This window comes from Trichogramma pretiosum, unplaced genomic scaffold (assembly GCF_000599845.2).
Source record: "Trichogramma pretiosum strain Unisexual culture from Peru unplaced genomic scaffold, Tpre_2.0 scaffold1, whole genome shotgun sequence".
Lineage (NCBI taxonomy): Eukaryota > Metazoa > Arthropoda > Insecta > Hymenoptera > Trichogrammatidae > Trichogramma > Trichogramma pretiosum.
This window is the reverse complement of record NW_019641703.1, coordinates 599,000-618,442: the sequence shown is the minus strand read 5'-3', so window position 1 is coordinate 618,442 and position 19,443 is coordinate 599,000. Positions and strand designations below refer to the sequence as shown.

The window sequence follows — 19,443 nt, the reverse complement described above, 5'->3', positions numbered from 1 at the left end:
AACAGCATGATTCGATTACGGCCAACGACTGGAATGAAATCACTCACCGATGCGGAAGATGAGCTCATTCGATCTATCTATCTCTCCTCCTTTTCTTTCTTTCTCTCCTTTTTTGATACTGCAGCAGCTAGCTCTACGGGGTAGTAGTCTCTCTCTTGGAGAAGCAGCGATGGTCTGCGATCTTATAGACGACGTCCAGCCAAGGAGATAATGCGAGCTTGTGTATGCAGCTTCTAGGCGCGCGTCCACTCGCAAAAAAAACTTTGACCCGATCGGTAGCACGTGCACTCGAACGAAGTTTATTTTTTATATAAACTGTTTATACGTATGTGTATACGACGCACTATTATGAACTTTTTTGAACGCAGCACACTTCCGTGAAGTTTGTCAATTTTCGAAAATTCCCGCTAGACGAGCTTTTTTCTGCTTTCATCAAATTCAAACGCAACACTCGCTGCTTATGATAGTTTTCACTGTATACTCGACGATGTCACGGAGCGAAGCACAGAAAAATCACACACGCGATTCGTATTAGCACACACTGTACAAATGTACTCTTAAACACTTATTTTGCAGCACTTTTACAGTATATCTATTCCCGATATACTTGTATAGTTTTATTATTTCGATTCAAACGAGAAGACCTATACAATGACAAGAGAAAGAGAAACAACGAATGCACATGTGCACGCAGAAAGGGAGGTATATTATTATTATACGTATACGAGAGTACGAGCGTCGGCGCAAGCGAGCTGCAAGTCAGGTGCGGCGGCGAGTTGCCGACTCGGTATGACGAGCTCTCGGTTCGCGAGTTCTGCAGGCAGCAGCAGCAGCAGCACTGCCTTTTGCCGTCGTCCGTCGTCGCGCCGGTTCGCGCTTGCGCTCTAACGGGCCAACGTGTGCAGGCGCAGCAGCAGCAGCAAGTTATAAGATTGAAAAGCTGCAGGAGTGGGTGTTACATGTACGTGATATAAGGATCGTCTGCGACTGTGTCTGCGTGCCCATGCCTGCCGTGTATGTGTACGTGTGTATATGATATAGGTATCGCATGTGCAAAGGGGATTGGCTTCACGCGCGGCAGAAAACGTCACCGCTGCTGCTGCAGCAAGTATTATGTATTTGAATATACGCGATTTATGCGTGTCGCGAGCTCGCGCCTTAGCTTACATACATTGCGATACGTATACACCACTCGATCCTCTCGGTGAATGGATTTTTTTGGAGCAGCAACTGCAGCATGTAAGGATTGGAATTATCGAGCCTCGAGCATTAATGCAAAATAATTGGGCGATGACGTTATACACATAGGCGACCGTGCGCGTCATTTTGCTCCAATTTTTCGAAGCGAATACGCATGTAACACGAAGGCGTGAATTATACATTTCTATATACATTACGTATTCTACCGTACCTATGCGCGCCGAGATAATTGCATTTCTCTCTATGAAACGAGAGAGAGCGCAGCAGAGAAAAAAAGCACTGAAAGCCGTTATCGGCGCGCGGTATATGGAGGAGGGAGAGGCTTTTGTCGCCCGAGAATGACATTGCAGAGCGCACGATCCGCGTTAGCGCGCGAGCTCACGGACTCGTTTAACCAGTCGTTAAAACGATACGATTGATCGTCTTTTATCGTCATTGACGTTTTCCTGCTGTAGCTCTCTGCTGCAGCATCTATCTATATATTATATACACACACATATACACTGATGGCAGACCTATTGCCACAGGATATAATACAGTTGCGCTTGTATAGCGAGGTAAAATATCCTAAGCAGCCGATTCTCGACGCGCTCTAGAGAGATGTGTGCAAAAACAAAAACACGTCGTCTTCCCTCTGTCTCTTCTTTTGTATTTCCCATTTAATCGCGCACACACGCGAAGAAAATAAATACCGTATAAAGACTTCTTTGCTTCTCGGGATCATTGGATTTTTCTCCTATACTTTCGATCAGCAGCAGCCTCTCTCTCTTATACAGCTAAGTTAGATCGCGAGCGCGCCGCGACGGCATTAGTTGCCGACTACGATTGGCGGATTGGAAGATCAGCTAAAAAGTCGTCGTAAGGTGTAAATTTACGCGCCCGTTTCGCGAGCTCACGGCCTACGTCTACTCTACACAGCTCAGTCAAGCCCCGTGTTCCGAGCCGCTCATCAGGCTTTTTATTACTTCGCGTTTATATGCTATACCTATATCCTACCGTCCGTTAGATGATCGGCAGCTTTTATCCTCTTTCATTCGATTCGAGCGCTGCTGCCGAGAGAGAACTGCTATATATTATTGCCGCGCGCTAGCGCTATACTGCTATTCCGCTGAGGCGTGCAGCTATGTAAGACTTATTACATTGTTCTGCTTAACAAATAGGCGTATAGATAAGAAAATTACTTTTTCCTCTTTATTTTCTTCCTTCTCCCCCCCTTTTTTTGTTGTTGTTGCTGCTGCGAGAAGTTAGTAGTAGAGCCTCGAAATAAATTGCTTAGCTCGAAAAAAAAGTGTACGCGTTCATAAATATATAGGATCATTCTCTCTCTTATACTCTCAAACTCTCCGAAGATGCCGCCTCGTTTTACTTAACGAACTTGTGCCATGGCGGAGCGCGCGTTAAAAAGCTCGGGCGCAATACACACAGCAGCAATTAACATACTAATAACGAAAGCTTCGCGAGCCAAGTTAGGGAGAGAGTAAGAGAGCTAAGGTGCACCTCGGACTAGTAGCAGCGCAAAATTTCGCACGAGTGCCCATATACGCACATATCTAACGCGTCTTGGTCAAAGTGCAAAAGTATATACGCGGGGTGTGCATTAAAATTAATTGAGAGTTCTTAAGTATACGTACAAACTGGACGCTAAAATTTTTTCACTTTTCCTTCTGCTTTAATTACATTCATCTTCTACTTGCGTACCTATACGCGCACACACACGCACTCACGTAATTATAAGCAAATACGCACGAATGGCCTAATAAAAATATTACGCGCGCAGGGCCCGTTGTAAAAACGTTAACGCCAAAAAAAAAGAAGAAGCGGGACAAATGGCGCGGCTGGGTAAATAATAAGGAGCAGGCAACGAAAAAAATAAAAATAAAATAAAGAAAGACGCGTGTAATATTCAAATGTATAGCCAGCGCGCTATCGCGCGTATGAATAATAAAAGTTAACTTTGGCGCTTTTAATTAAACTATACAAGGTAAAATCGCCGGGGCGGCTCTTGGCCTAGGCGCTCGTGGAGCTAGCTAGCTAGCACTGCTCGCGGCCCATAAAAATGATAAAGTTTTTCAAATGAATGTTTTAAAAGTAATAGCACACCCCGACTCCCCTCCCCTCTACCTGCCCAGCTCGTATCGTCCGAGGAGCAGGAGTGCAAAAGCTCCTCTCTCTCTATTATGAAAATTAAAATCAGCCGAGGCAGTGGTAGTGATGTTGGTGGTAGTGGTGTGCGGCGTCGTCGTCATCATCATTATAATCATCATCGTGAAAATTTAATTAAAGTTATTCGCAAAGTCGTATAATATAAAAGGCAGCAGTGGCAGCAGCAGCAGCAGCGGCAACAGAGGCGAGAAATTATGTAGATCTGTAGACTTTCCGAGCTAATTTTATTAGCATTCAAAATTGTCTTACATTGCGCGCGAGCTATGTGCGCTGCACAAGGTAATAGTTGCTGCAGCAGCAGCACATGCGTCGGCCCAGGCCGCGCGCCAATATATGTAAGTATATCGCGTATGTATGATAATTGGCGAAGAAAGATGAATAAATATAAAAATGAAATAAGAATATAGACGTGACGTAGGGCCCATTCCAGACTATAATATGCTCTCAGGAGTTTTAGCTGCTGCTGCGCTGGATGCTGCAACGATATATAATACGCCTTGGCGCGTACACACGCGCGGCGTAAGATATTTAATCGGCTTCTATAATTAAACTGTCCCTCAAAGGGTTAATCGTTCCATAAAACCTATGAATACGCTAACGAGCTCTCGAGGCTTGCCAGATGTGTATATATACCTACTATTCGCTCGAGATCTCTTCGCAGTGCGCCAACGCCAACTTTGTTGGTATATACGCGCACAGGCACTTCATTCTTTATTTTTACTTTTTTTGACATTGCCGCCACCTATAAGTACCTTTTGTTTTTTGGACGTTCGAGTTCTTTACCTTACAATTTTTTTTCTCCTTTAACTGTTCCGTCGCGTCTTTCCTCGTTCATGGTTTTTTGGGGTATTAAAAAAGTTGCACCCGCGCTTTACCTAAATAAAGAGTTTCTTACGAGTTCCTCGTGATAATTACGAAAGAATCGTGTACATTAAGCTGGCTATATTATATATTATGTTTTTGTTTATATACGTATGCACGCGTTTGGCTTCTATATTACGCGGTCTCGCCAAAGAGATTATGCGTAATTTTATGCGCCGAGCTGGAATCGAAAGGTGTCGAAGGAATCGCTAAGACGATCAAAGAAGAAAATGAGAAAAAAAATTCGATGCCGCGTATCCCTTTTATAATAAAAATATAATGCTGCAGTCGCGCGAGTGTCGATACGAATGACTGCGTGGACCTTTGGGTAAAAATCACTCGGATAAGAAACGTACACATGTATCGCTCCATGCATATATAGCCGCGTATAACGATGAAATATTCAAGCCTCGGGTGTATTCGATATTATGAAAGTTTTTTAATCGACCTATAAAAATAAATTATCCGCTCGCAGCTCGATACGAGAGGAGTATATAGCCAAAGAAGAAGAAAAAAAGCACACGCACGACGGGCTCGAGTAGTCTCACCGAGAAGCTCGCAAAAATAGACACAAGACGGAGTTAAATCGAGCCGATTATGAATGTAAAGCTTGTCTCCTGCGTGTATAATAGGTTCCTTTCGTTCGGTGAGCGCGACACGATCGCAATATAACGTGTATGTGCCGCTGCTGCTGCTTCTGCTTCGTAGGAAATTAGCATAAATATTAAAATCTCAACTCTCTCTCTCTCACTTGAGCTTGAGCTCTTCGAATGAGAAAATTATAATATAGAGAATTACGCGTCGAGTATATTACCGCTTTAAAGGTTTAGCGTGCCGAGCGTTTATAATTAACATTGGAAAATTAGTCGGTGTATATACGAATAAGGCGAAAGATGTTCCTTGTCGCGCGATCGATATCGCATATGCGCAGGATAATAATGCATATATGGCTGTTTGTAAAGAAATCGTTAATAAATCTGTCCTATATAACGCCTATATACGTATGCTGCGCGCACTAAGTCACTCAGCGTGGCGATGCATCATCGCGTATATTATATATTCAAGCGCGCGCCGGCCCGACTGGCAAAAGTGCACAATCCTTTCGCTACCAAGTCCCGAGCATTATCGTCACTTATATATACCGCCCCATTATGGATACAGTATATGTATACGTATATATCTGTATAAACTTGCAGCACTTAACGCTCCCTTTTCGAGCTCTCGAGTTGTGTGCTCGCATCTATACACACATACAATCCACTCGCGCTTCATCGCTCATATATCGTATATACGCGCATGCAGCGCAGTTTTGCACCGACGCCGATGGTGGTGGTGGTGGTGTGCCAGTAGTCAGACAACCGCTCGCGCGCACTCACTCACTCACTCTCTCTCTCTCTCTCTATTACTTAGCTCTCTTCGTTTTTTCACTCTACCCCCACTCCCTCTATATATATACTCTCTCGCGCGCTTGCGATTCTCCCCTTTGCCCTTTTATTCCGTAATAGTGAAAATGGTGCAATTACTAAATAGCCTTTCTCTCTACCGCCACTCCGCGCGCGCGCGCAAGTGCAATATATATAATACACTCGGGCGCGCGCGCGCTTCAACAACGACGGGGCGACTGCTACTGCGAATCCTCATAGAAAGCTCGCCAGAGCTTTTATATATACACCGTGCTTTCCTCATTGTCGTTCGTTTATAATTAAGAAAATAGACTTTAAATCTCAGTTACACACCTAGAGCTATACCTACCACCAGCCTATCATATAGAAAGCCGAGCGTGCTCGCGTGCCCAGATGTAGAAAAGCTCGTGCCTAGCGGTAGAGGCTATACATAAATATCGCGCATAATCGCGCGCGCGCGAGGCTTTTCCAGAAAAGTGTGTATAGCCTGTGGATCGATGCGCAGCGTGTATATAAGATGTATAAAAGGATGAAAATTAATTCATTAGACTAATGCGTCGACTCGTTTTCTACTGCTATATATATACATAAGCTCTTAGCCTCGACGCGCGCGTCCCTTTCTTTCTTCTTTCCTTTTATTCTTTGGCCTGGCGCTAGCTCGCGCATCGTTGTCCCAAAGATTGATGTTGCATTTTCATTTGGAGAACCATTTCGAGCTCTCCCTCTCTCGTAACGCGCGCATGTCTATTAGTTTCCGTAGCTGCTGCTGGGCGGAAGCTTTATATCTATTATCTCGATCGTTTCCGCGCTGCAGAGGACCGCGACTACTTCTTTGTTTATAAAAGCTCCGCGAGCTCGTGGATTCGGCGAAAAATCTCGTTTGCTTTATTTCTAATGCATGCTCGACAACGATCCTCGAGCTTGATTAAAATCGCGGCTACAGTGACGACAACGCCTCGCGCGCGTGTCGACGATCAGCACTCGGCGGTTCAATGTAACCGCGTTGAATCAGTTACGGGTGCGCGCGATCCATGTATATATGCTCGACCTGATGGGTGCAGCTTCGTATCTATTATGTATTATACGCTGCTGCACGGTCTATTATACACGTTGTTCGCGCTACAATGAATCCGTAACATGTCGGGCGCGCTTGTCATATACATAAAACGTCCACGACGACGACGACGTTGATAAATTCATTCCGCGGAATAGGAAGCGCTCGCAGTTTTTACCGAGCTATATAGTCCGGCCCAAAGAGCAAAAAGTGACCGCTACTTTAAGCGTCGAACGAGCAATTGTTGCTGCATTACTCGTCGCGTCGAATGATGAATCTTTTTTCGCCGATACTGCTGGACAAAAAACGTAACTAATATACAGCGCGATAGATGTAGAGCTCGCGCGCGCACGCATACGCCACGATATATAATGCAGCAGCAGCAGCAGCAGAGCAAGTAATGATCGAAGCTCGCTCGAGCGCGAAGTAAGACAGTCTGTATGGCAAATGAAGCGAGGGAGGGGTCTCTCTCTCCCGTCGGTGAGGAGGCACATAATGCCTCGACAGCTTTTCGCTGCCGCCGACACCGCTGCATGCATACGATCTATATATACGAGAGAGAGTGAGAGAGTGAGCGTATACGTTTATAGAAGCACAAGCCGCGCTCGCTCGCGCCGATGTAATTTTCTGAATGACTGCGTAATTAAAACTCTAATTTCCTGCACTTAATTGACCGGGGAGTCTTGTGTGCCGTGATGATGATGCCCTTGGCTTTCCTCCCTTTTCTCCGCCCGCGCGCCACCGCTACCACCACCACCACCACCACCACCAACTCGCGCGTACTCCTCTTCTTCTTCTTCTTCCTTCTCTCTTCGACTCGTTGCTGCTGCTGCTGCCGCTCTATAAGCATGATGTAAACGGAGTATAGAGTAAAGTCTTTGAACGATTTCGCGTAGCTGTCCCCCTCTCTACTTACCTCCTTTTCTTGTCCTGCGATGTGTCTCTATTTTTAGCTTACTTACTTCTTTCTTTTTTACTCTCCCTCGAGCCGCCACCACCGTCGTCGCAGTCGTCGCCGCTTTGCAATTGACTCGAGCGTGCGCGCGCGCGCGGGCTGTGCGGATTTTAAATTTCCGCTCCTGCAGATTGCGGTACGTGTAATACGGCTTTGTAAGCGTGCCCCTCCCCGAAAAAGAAACTGATGAGCTTGAGTAAATAATGAAAAATTTACGCGGCCGTCGTCTCGTTGCCATACGCAATAAGCTTTTAAATTTAAATGATTGGGTACACGCACCGAGATTCGGATCTTATTTAGCAGTATTTGAAAAAGAAAATTCATCTATTAACGAGTCGTTATATGTTTGCAACATACTGAGCTCAAATTTAATCGCTGCAAGCATGTAAATCTCATTACCATTCTGTCTGTCGGTTAAATTCAAAAATCATAATTCAAATATATGGCTCGTGCAATAATTACCAATTACCCCGGATTATAATTATCATTTCGTAGCTCTGAGCTCGTCGTGCGTATCACGCAATTCATCCTTCGAAATGACAATAAACAAATACTTTGCTGGCTTTGTGTGCGCTCGGCTCTAATACAATATATTACACGTACGCGCGCGCGCGCGTGTGTGCCTCGCGCGCAACAAACTTCGCCGTCTTGTGTTTCGCTGTGCGTATATATACGTACGCGCGGCGCACTTATATACCATATCTCGTTTGTCTTGTTTCGCGCGTGATCCTCGAAAACGAGAAGACATCTCTCTCGCTATAGTCGAGAGTATTATCAACGCGGTACCTGCACAGAGTGTATGTGCGTGTATATATAACACACGAGTCTTGCCCCATCTCTACGTCGTCGTCGTCGTTTCTCGACGGACGTGCCAGGAGCAATTATAATTGCCGGCTCCTTTCGCAATTATAAGTTTGCGCCTCGTAGTCGTCGTCGTCGTTCTCCTCACTCTACGTACGGCATCAACGCTACTGTACACCTCCTCTTTCGCTCGGGCTTTCACACACACACACATATTGTGTATAAGGTTAACGCTCGTATAGATGTATGCGGTAGACGTTAATTGGGGTGACCTGCTCAGAAACTAGTTACTCTCGTCGTCGTTGTCGTCGTGCGCGCCTGAGCTCTTTGAACTGAACACGCGTGTGCGCGCGAGCGAGCTGCCAACAATCCTGATACATTTGCGCGCTTCACCTCGACGAGATACGCGAATGTGCACGTGCTCTTTTCTGCTTAGAAAGGCGCATAATGCAAATGTATCTTTGAAAATTAACGCAGGTTCTTGGGTCTTTCGTCGTTCGGGTAAATTTTTATCCGTTTTGCCGTTATACTCGAAGCAGTTTTTTTTGGAGCTCGAGCATCAGCATTTTTGTCGAATCGGTAGAGCGTGTACGTTAAATAATTCACACATGCATAATGTTTACAAACGAAAGTGAAGTGGGCAAGGTAATTTTTTTTCGCACTCGGAAATGAGCGACGCGCGAAAGATACGGTCTCTGGAAATTAAGAAAACATTCGTACGGAAGCCGCGTCCAAAGCAGGCTGTCGAGGAGACAAAAAACAAGCTTCTGACGGAGCAGTAGGGCAGAAGCGAAAAATGAAGGATTATTCAAGTTTGCACGCGCTCGAGTAAATGAGATCCACCTTAACCCCCGCACTTACGTACACGCAGCTCGAGAGGCTAGCAGCAGCATGGCAGACTTGTGAATGAATCGCAAATGGAATTCAAAACGCAGCGGGCCAGGCGCGCGTCCAGTCACCGTACCTAGCACTCGCGCGCGTATATTATAACGTGTAAAAGCTCTCTCTCTCTTCGCGCGGAATACGCGTTGTATTTACACTTTAGCAACGAGACCGCACACGAGCTGCTGCTGCCGTCTTCTGTATATAGAGGGGGGTGGAAAAAGCCGAAGTGGATTTTCATAGGTATACGTGTACTTAGGACAAGCTTCCTCTCTTTCTCTTTCCCTCTGCTTCTTCGTCCGCGCGTATATGCTTATATACTGGCAGGATTAAGGGAGACAAGAAAGCTCTTTGAGTGCCGCCGCCGCCGCCATCGCCCGTGCAGAGCGCGTTAGACGTAAGAGCTATGCGAGGACACAGGCGACGCACATACACGCACTCTCTGCTAAGGCACCATAGGCCATCTACATATACACACACATGCCCCATGCGAGTGTACTCGTCGCAAGCGCGCATCTAATGCGAGAAAATAAAAGTCAAGGGAAGAAAGAGAGCGAGCGGGGTTGGCAAGTAGCTTTCTCTCTATTTCTCTCTCGCACACACGTACACTTTCTTGTTCAGCCTGCGATACGTATATGTGTGCGGCGCAGCGTTAGCTGAAGTGAAAAGAGAAGCAGAAAAAAAAGGAGCCAGAAGAAGCTGAAACGGAACTATATACTTCTCTCTCTCGCTCGCTCGCTCCTCTTCGTACGCGCAGACACGCATTTGTCGTGCTAATGAGACAAGTGAGATAAGGGGAAAAGGCGGGGAGGCTTCCACTGCAGACTGCCTTGAAAGCTGCCAAATAACAAGCTCAACGCGCTTTTGGGCGAAAGCTCACGAAGCTTATTGTGTACGAGCTTGCACGTGCCGCAGTGTGTCGATCGATGCTTTTGATTAATTTTCCTTTCTCTTCAATGGCTGCGCATAACGTGCATTATATATCGTATTATTATCATTTTTCTTCGATGAATTTTTGATAAGCTATATATGTGCGGTGCCTTGCGGGAGGCTTAATGAGAAAAGTTGACTATAGAGAACACGAGTCGAATGAAAGATACGTCTCCCAAACGTTGACGCGAACGCGTGATGTTGTCTTCGTGAAAACAAAAACGTCGCGCTTATGTTGTGAACGTGGCTTAGTAAAGCGAATTACACATAGGAATTCCGCGTGTATATCGCTGATTAGCAGGATACAAGGCGCGTTTGTATTTACGTCCACGCGTTACGCTCTGACTGTCACGATATTTGGTGGGGGAAACAGTTCGTCTTAGTCGGAGTATCCTGCATTCGTGTTTCTATTTTACTGAGCTATGATGAATGTCTATAATTCAATCGGTTGAATGCACTGATAATTAAAAAAAATTTTTGCTCTCTGTGTGAATTTTTTTTCTGCATATATCGCAGATATGTGTATACAAATTGAGCGCCTGTACGAATCAAATTTTTATTTTGATTAAATCTGTGAGTGCCCCTACGCATCGCAGTACATTACTGCGTATGACTAGTCGATGTTGGAAGGGGAAAATATTGCTAAGGAGCTATCACAATCGCGAAATCAACTCGCTATTATACTAGTAGCGCGTACAGTCGCTAGCGAAGAATTTCTCGGCAAGTGTTTACAAATTGGTGAATTCGAAATTTAGTGTTGGCTACTTGAGGCCCTTAACCTCAAATATTTTCTCGGTGTAGTTCGTAAAGTATTCATAGTGATTGCACATAATCAAGTAATTGATGGAAAGCAGCGGGGACATATTTAGGTATGGCATTTTTGTGTATGCCATATAATATTCTATTAAACGATCGCTTCGTCAAAATTATTTGTACTGTCCTGTCAGGATGAAGGAAGAGTTAGATGATACTCGTCATTTTGATTCGGTGGCCTTTTGCGAAGTCAAAAACTTTGAAACATTTCCGTTTTATAAATCATCGGTAAGTTCAATCATTTGAATTTTATTCTACTTTTTCACTATCAAAACATATAACACAGTTTTAATTTTAGGTAAATCCCATGAGTAAGGCTATGGCGTTACAGAAGAAGTTAGAGGAAAAAATGTATATAGAATTTGAGTGCAAATATGTCAAACCTGAAATGCCGCCTCCATCGACAACCATTTACAAAACTGAGTATCAAAGTTGTCTACCTATTGTGAAAATAGAAAACGAAAATCCGGCCAACGAAATAAATGATAATATATTCAGTGACTTTGAGTGCAGAGATGTTAAAATTGAAATGCCTTCTCCATTGGCTATTATCTGCAAAACTGAGTATCAAAATTGTCTACCTATTGTGAAAGTAGAAAAACAAAATAAGGAAAATAACTTGAATGAGAAAAAACTCATAATTTTAAAAAGACCAAAATTTAATTACGATAATGATCAATATCAAGAAAAGTCCCGATTGAGGATTGAAGAGTCTGAGAAAATGACAATTTTCGAAAGAGGAACTCAAAACAAATTATTTCGTCAAAAAACTTATGATGGAGAAACAAGTGTTCAAGCATATATCGTCGCCCCAGCGCAGGAAGGTATCTATTTCCAAGCTGTAGCAAGAAGGATACTTACTCGCGCGCAGAGGCAAAAAGGTATCTAACTCGAGCGCAGCGGCAAAAAGGTATCTAATTCGAGCGAGAAGCAAAAAAGTAGCTTATTCAAACGAAGTGGCAAGAAAGTTTTGACGCGCTGAATTTAGGTTGGCAACGCAGCCGTAAATGATAAAATTTTGTTTTGATTAGAGAAAAAAAGAGAAAAAAACGATTGAGCTAGTGTAATGATTTTCATCCATTTGTAATGCGAGCAAACAAATCAATCTCACCATGATTTCGACTCAGTTTGCCACTTATGGAGAACTTTCTATGTTCTGAGAGGAAAGTAGAAGTTATCGGCTTTACATATAGCTTTGAATTAAATGTTGAATGTTGAATGTTGAAACAAAATTTTATCATTTACGGCTGCGTTGCCAACCTAAATTCAGCGCGTCAAAACTTTCTTGCCACTTCGTTTGAATAAGCTACTTTTTTGCTTCTCGCTCGAATTAGATACCTTTTTGCCGCTGCGCTCGAGTTAGATACCTTTTTGCCTCTGCGCGCGAGTAAGTATCCTTCTTGCTACAGCTTGGAAATAGATACCTTCCTGCGCTGGGGCGACGACATTATAAAGGCAGCAAATCTCTGTAAAATCGAACGGTTGAATAATTTTTTTTCCTGCTAATCTCATATATGTTCCCAAACCTTATCATAAAATTCGGTAAATGTTTTATTTTTCTAGCATTAATACATAATTACAAAAATAATCACATTCAGGAGGGTGCTCTTTGTCAATGCATTGGCAGCGGTTTTTTAAATTAGTTGCTTCGCGCGAGTGGTAATTTTCTTGTACGTATCTACGCGCTTTCTCGTGTCTAGTCGAGCTTGCGATCGATCCAAGCGCCGAAACACGCGCAAGTGAGTAAAAGAGAGAGACAGAGAGAACTTGCAATTAAAGTCGACTCGAGAGAAGGATCGATCCGAAAAAGTCTTTTATCTTTACTGGCAGGGCACATAATACACACATTTGCAGCGAACGACGCTATAATATACCGCACATTGCGCACATATAGTATACGAGACTTGGCACAATCATCGCTAAGTCTTTTAATTTCCTATATATTGGGGTTGGTTTACTCCCGTGTCTGTGTGTGTGTGTGTGTGTATGTATGTGTGCCTCTGCATGTATGTAATACGTATATAGCGTATGTGTACGTGTTTAGGTAGGGTGGTAATTGGCTGTCAGGGGGCTTCCCTGTGCAGTCGCACACCAACGCACACATACACACATTCTCATACAATCCAACTGGGCGCAAGGAGAGTTGGCGGCGCTGGTACGCGAGAGAGAGAGAGAGAGAGAGAGATTGGTATCGCTTATAATTAACTTCTCTGTGCCACGAGAAGCAGCTCCGACGCTTTGCCTAGCCTATACGTTATACGTATAGCCAGCGCAGGAGATTGCCGCGCGAGCGAGCGAGCGAACGATTCACCCCCTTACCTCCTCCACCCTAACACTCTCTCGGTTATAGCAGAGACGGACGAGTTGAGTAAAGAGCTTCGTTTACAAAAGCTTCTGTGGCTGCGCAGAGAGCGACATAGAGAGAAGAACTCGAGGCATGGAATAGTACCTATATTCGCGCCCGCGCACGAGCTTTTCTCCATACGCGTGAAATAGTTAATATTCTGAAAATTGGCCAAGAAAGAGAGAAAAAGGAAAAATGGATTTTGTTTCGGTTGCTGGACGCTGGTACGTGCCTCGAGTGCATTTGGAAAAATAAAGGCCTGCGCAGACACTTTTTCGGGCAAATTGTATTTAATGCTTATACACACCGATACGTTTTGCAAATACGCTTTTACAACGCTATAATCCTGTGAAGCTAGCAAAAAAAGGCCTGCAATCCCTGCACAACGATTCAACGTGCGCGCAGTCTTTTAAAGGATTATAACGCGCAGCCTAACGCGCGCTGATGCAAATATTAAAAATAATAAAAGGCTAAATAAAAATCTGCCTTTACTTTTTGTTGAAAAAATCGACGCATGCGTGTAGACGCGCGTTTACATAGGCAAATAAAGAGTTAATAAAATAGAACGAGTGGGGTTTCCCGCGGTGCCCCCGACGCGCGCTTGTAATAAATGCGTGTGCCCCCCACCACCCATGGCGAGTCTTTATTAAGATCGCCTTCAACATTTGTTTTCCAAGCTAATAAAAGAATTAACGCGGATCAAACGTGCAAAATCGAGCCACGATTCTTACACGATTCCCATTTACTATTGAAATGTACATAAACTTTTTTTGTCTTTCTCTTGTATCGACTCAAGTGCGAAAATAAAATAAAATGTTTCCTCGCGATTGTACACAATTTCTTTAAAATCTCTCGAATTACTCGCAACAATCGTTCTTATTTACATCGGCACAGATCGAGAGCTGGTAAAGCAAAAAAAAGGGGTCGTGTGAATTTCTCATCGAAAGCAATCGCCCGTGCATACGTATAGACTACTTCTCGGTCGATCGTTAATCAAAGCAAAGACAGCGACGACTCCAAGTCGGCGGTGGCAGCAGCAGCAGCCACGAGTGCATATAGTTGTACACTATATATCGGTACTATAGCCACCCAGCAACGTCGCAGGATCTGTTCGATCAATTACGAGCTTATACATCGTCGGACACACGCGCGGGCGATATGTGACAATGTGATACGGGATTATAGGAGCAAGCGACGACGAGAAAAAAAAATAGAACGACGTATTATCTGGGCTGCTGATTTTATACACGATTGCCACCCCTTTCGTATATTCCGTGCGAACGTGAAATGAAAAATAAAAGAATTTAATAAAATGCGATTAGTTAGAACACGAGATCGGTACTTATGCACAATGGGAACGAGGCATGAATGAACACAATATTGAATAAAATATTTATGGTTCCTGCAACTCATATCTCTAGTTGATATATCAAGGCACAGCTTGCGAATCGATACCCTCCTCGTGTATAATTCATCAAATTTCGCATTGCAGCTGCAGCATCGAGTACTAATGCGCTCGCGTAATTTCTCCTCTTAGCTATATACGAATTCTCAGCTGTTATCTTGCGCATACACCACGCGCATACATACGTGAAATGCGTGTGGCACGCGTGTTTGTATAATTACATTTAAACATTGTATCCGGGGTATACGCGTTATACGTACCCATATATGTGTATCGCAAACTTGATCGAGCCCGCGAGAGAGAGAGAGGGGCAGCTTTTAAACAATAATAATAAACATAATTATATAGTTGAGGCTTGCGCGCGCGCGCGCGAGATGCGAAGCGCGAGCGAATCTAATCAGGCAAAATCCATTACAATAATAGAACGACGATGACGATGATAATTGCTATACAGCCCAGCCACCGACGCCGCTGCGCGTTTATATGCTGCACATACAGAATCATGGATCGTAGAATTAATCAACGATAATAGGAATTTGAGACACGAGAGCTGCTCCGTGCTCTGACTTGCTGCTGCTCCTCTGTCCCTCGCATATACCTTACTACTACTCGTATTATTGTGTGCAGCTGTGCTTGCAGTACCATATACCTACCTACGTGTATATAATACAACTCGCCCGCAAGGAGTATAAGTGCGCGCGCGAGCGAGCGGGGGAGGACGCGTGTGCGTGTATGCGTGCACATGTAGGTATATTGGATTCGCCGAGCTTCGTAATAACGTTTCAACGTTTGTCATTCGAGCACCCACGATCCGCACGCACACACACACACACACATATACGTACGAAGGTATTACATACAGAGAGCGAGAGAGCAACGGCATCGAGAATGTCTCATCGTGATTTTGATTAACTCGTCGTTCATACTTGCCGCGTGTGCTGCGTTGTTATACCCCCACGTATAGAACCGTGTGTGCAGTAGCGCGCAAATTTGGATGCTACATTTCGTGCACGCATTGCCCTTATTTTTCTCTTCTTACGCCGCCTTAACTGGGCTTCATCTTATATGGTCCACGATTGCGTGTATAATAAGATTTTTGGCAAAACGCGGCGTGCCCGCGCGATCTATCGTCGCGAGACGCTAGGATAAAAGCCCTACACTTAGAAAGACGAAAACAACGTAGAAACGAATGTATTTCGGTATTATATGTATGTAAGAGGATCGATGCTCGAACGTGCACGCACACACTTACGCGAGCGAGTAATAGTAGTGGTTGGCACACGAGGGCATACACGTACTGCATATTGCTTACAGCTAGGATACACACACACTTCGTGTAAAGGCCAAAAACGGGGAGGGAAAGCAAGCCAAGGGGGGGGGGGAGTATTATACGGGGCGAAAGGGGCAGCAGTGGCAGCAGTTCGCGTCGAGCTCGTGCTTCGAGATGGCTTGGGCTTCGAGTTAATTATAACTGATGCTTATCAACCGGTTAACTCCGACACGCCATTACGTGCCTTGACTCGAGCTGTGTGTTATATACGCCGTAGTATATATATTGTACACCACCCTGTAGCACACATAGCTCACACGCGTGTTATACATCGACTCGATCTGTGTACTGTGTATGTGCGTGCGTGTACATATGAACGATTCTCAATAAGCGTTAAAAATTGAAGTATAAAATCATAATGATTCTTTTATTGCACTACACCCATGAAAAACGTTTTTTTTTGAACATTCTGGTGTATAAATCAATAAAATAATGTTGCCACTCATTTTTGAAAAAGCTTTATTAAAAAACAACCCCTCAAAAGCTGTCAATTTTGAAGTGAATTTTATATGACAAGGATGCACCTAGTGAAAAAATTGTCTTCTTAAAAAGTGTTAAGAATTGTTCAAGGAATATCCCTAAATTTTTTCAGAATTTTTGGAGCAATTTTTGGATTTTTCAACGAAATGGTCACATCCAAAAATGTGAAAGTCGCTCTATCGTTAAGTGCTTAATTTTAGAGCTCAAAAATGTAATTATAATACAATTAAAAACATAAATCATTTTTAATTTGAATCATTTTTTTCTAACATTCAGGGGCATAAATCAATAAAAAATTGTTGCCACTCATTTTAAAAAAACCTTTATTAAATGAAATGCACGATGAACTTATTTCGGTTTTTTATGTAACTTAGAAAACATTAATATTATAGTTTTTTCCGCAATTTTTTTTCTCAAAATTCATGAAAAATGTATTACAATAAACATAACAAAACATAATAATATTAACAATAAAATAAACGTAACATAATAATAATAACAATTAACAAAAACTACGATGAACAATTATTTTAATGTTATAATTTTTTTTCATAATTTTAACCTGGTTTCCAACCGTTTGGTTTCAGCGCATAATGGTTACATTGTGATTTTGAAAAAAAACACATTTAGAGGCCTTTATTAAATTATTGCTAATTTTTTTATGTTTTATTATAATTTTTGTATTATTACTTATAATTCAAAAATTTTTTCATAATTTGTTTTAATTATTTTTATATTTAATTCTTTTATTTATAATAATTTTTAATGCATAATTTTGCAATAAATATTTAAACAACATTGTTTAAACAATAATTATTGCTGTTTAAACAATAAACTAGTTCATTTATTGTTAAAATTATGCTTTGAATCGAATTTGATAACATTCAACGAATTCACTGCAATTATAATTTTTTACTCGATTTTCTTAAGCGTTTCCCCGCTATTGAAATAAAAATTAGGGTATAAGATACGCATTTTTAGATTGAGTACCATCGATATTAAAAATGGCAAATGGTTTTAGGAACATCCGAATAATTTTACGGGTGTAACATTAAAAAAACCATATTTTCTTAGCGAGTGGCGCAGCATACATGCGGGATTCAATTGCATGTATATTCTTCAACTGAAGACTGACAGTCTTCAGTGACATCTCAAAAGATTCGTTGAAGCTAATACTTCAAACTGCTGTAGTTTGGTGCAGATTAACGAACACTTTTTTTAGCTATACCCGTTTAAATATTTTTAACTTGATTTGACAAAAAGCTAGTCCCTCTTGGTATATTAATGGTAGGCGCTTTTCAAAGGGTCTGACATGAACCAAACATATTTTTTCAATAAATATAGCTTCAGAACTATCTCCAAAAAAATTTTGGAAGGGATTGAAGATTACTTTTTTACTCAGAAGCTCTAAGAAAATTTTTAAGTAAGGTAGTCCCTCTTTCAAATGTCTTAAAAATCGTGTTTAAATTGCTTGTAAATCTATCTATAAATACAATAAAGTAAGCAATAACTACATGATGACTTTCAAAACTTCCTATAGAATAAAATACATGCCCCTTGATCCTGATAAAGACTTTAATTTCGATGTATATAGCAATTTTTTAAATTTTAACGCTTAGTGAGAATCGTTCATATACGCATGTTATACCTGCGGCACAAGCCACGCGCGATGCTTTTCGAACGAAGCTCAACTCGCAACAACCCCCCGCAGCCGACACATATTATGCGAGGACTTTCGCAGAAGATTTTTCATTTCTAATCGCGCTTGGCCCGCTTGCGGGTTGGCGCGGCAATTTTTCTTTTTTCGAAGCCTCCATATGTATGCGTATGCGTGTGATATAGGAAGGCAATTCGAAACCCTTGTGCGCGTCGCTGTGTTGCTAAACTCCGTAACGCCCACTATTCGAAAGCCTCGACTCTGCTGCACGGCACAGCACAGCAATAGCTAGAAACAGAGAGCGACGCGCGGGAGATAAAAAGCAATTTCGAATGGTAATCCTCGAAAATAGCCACGCATACGGTTGACCCTCTCGGAGCTGGCTCTCATTCCCCCGTGCAGTATAGTACGGTACGCGTGGGCCAACGTAAGCGCGCATCTTCTCACCGCGAAATTTAGCAGCAACTCGACCCTCGAGAAACGGACTTTGCATATAATAGGATCGAGACAGTATAGAGAATAGCGGCAGCTAGTGCTAGCGACACCCCACAAACGCTAATACGTCGCACGCGCGTATACTTTATGTGTGTGTGTGTGTGCGGACCATGGGCGACTTCTTTCGCGCCGCGTTGCCGCGCGTATAATAACAGTCGTTATCTCGGAAATCCTGCGTTCGTGCGTGCGCGGGTTGTCGCCGCCGTCGGCTGTATATAGGAGGAATGGGACCCGCTGCAGCAGCACCAGCAGCTCCTATCTTACCCCGAGGATCGTTGATTCGATGCGACACGCGTGTAATATTTAGATATTCGCTCTCTTTTGCGTGTACGAAGTCTTTGTGTGCTGCGCGGACAGATAAGAGAGAGAGAGAGAGCCGCACACGAGCAGCGGCGGTGGCAATGAGATGCCAAAGTTAAACCGAATTACGATTTATTTCGATGGTCACGTGGTTGTCGCTTTAAGGATCGTGTTGAAAAATTGCCCCTATCATGCACTGTGGCCGATATCGTATTTTTGAAAGAGACTTGGAGGTAAAAGGCATATAGGAAACAGTAGTAGAGAGTTTTAAAATGTTTTATCACTGGTAAAACATCAATTTTTCTAATAAAATTGAATTAGATAGCTAATTTAAATTTTGTCTAATTTTGAATTGTTTTATTAAGTTTTG

General features: G+C 43.0%; 2 protein-coding genes across 2 annotated transcripts in view; one reads left to right on the top strand and one right to left on the bottom strand.

Annotated features, from left to right (window-relative positions):
- The window catches only part of LOC106654688 (LIM domain transcription factor LMO4-B-like), a 103,558-nt gene extending 103,072 nt beyond the window's left edge, over positions 1 to 486 (bottom strand). The window contains exon 1 of the mRNA XM_014374689.2: positions 48 to 486. The gene's annotated coding sequence lies outside the window, so the exon portion shown is untranslated. The remainder of the gene's footprint in view (positions 1 to 47) is intronic.
- Positions 1 to 19,443, top strand: part of LOC106656216 — a 148,558-nt gene that overhangs the window by 102,590 nt on the left and 26,525 nt on the right. The gene's annotated exons all lie outside the window — the stretch shown is intronic.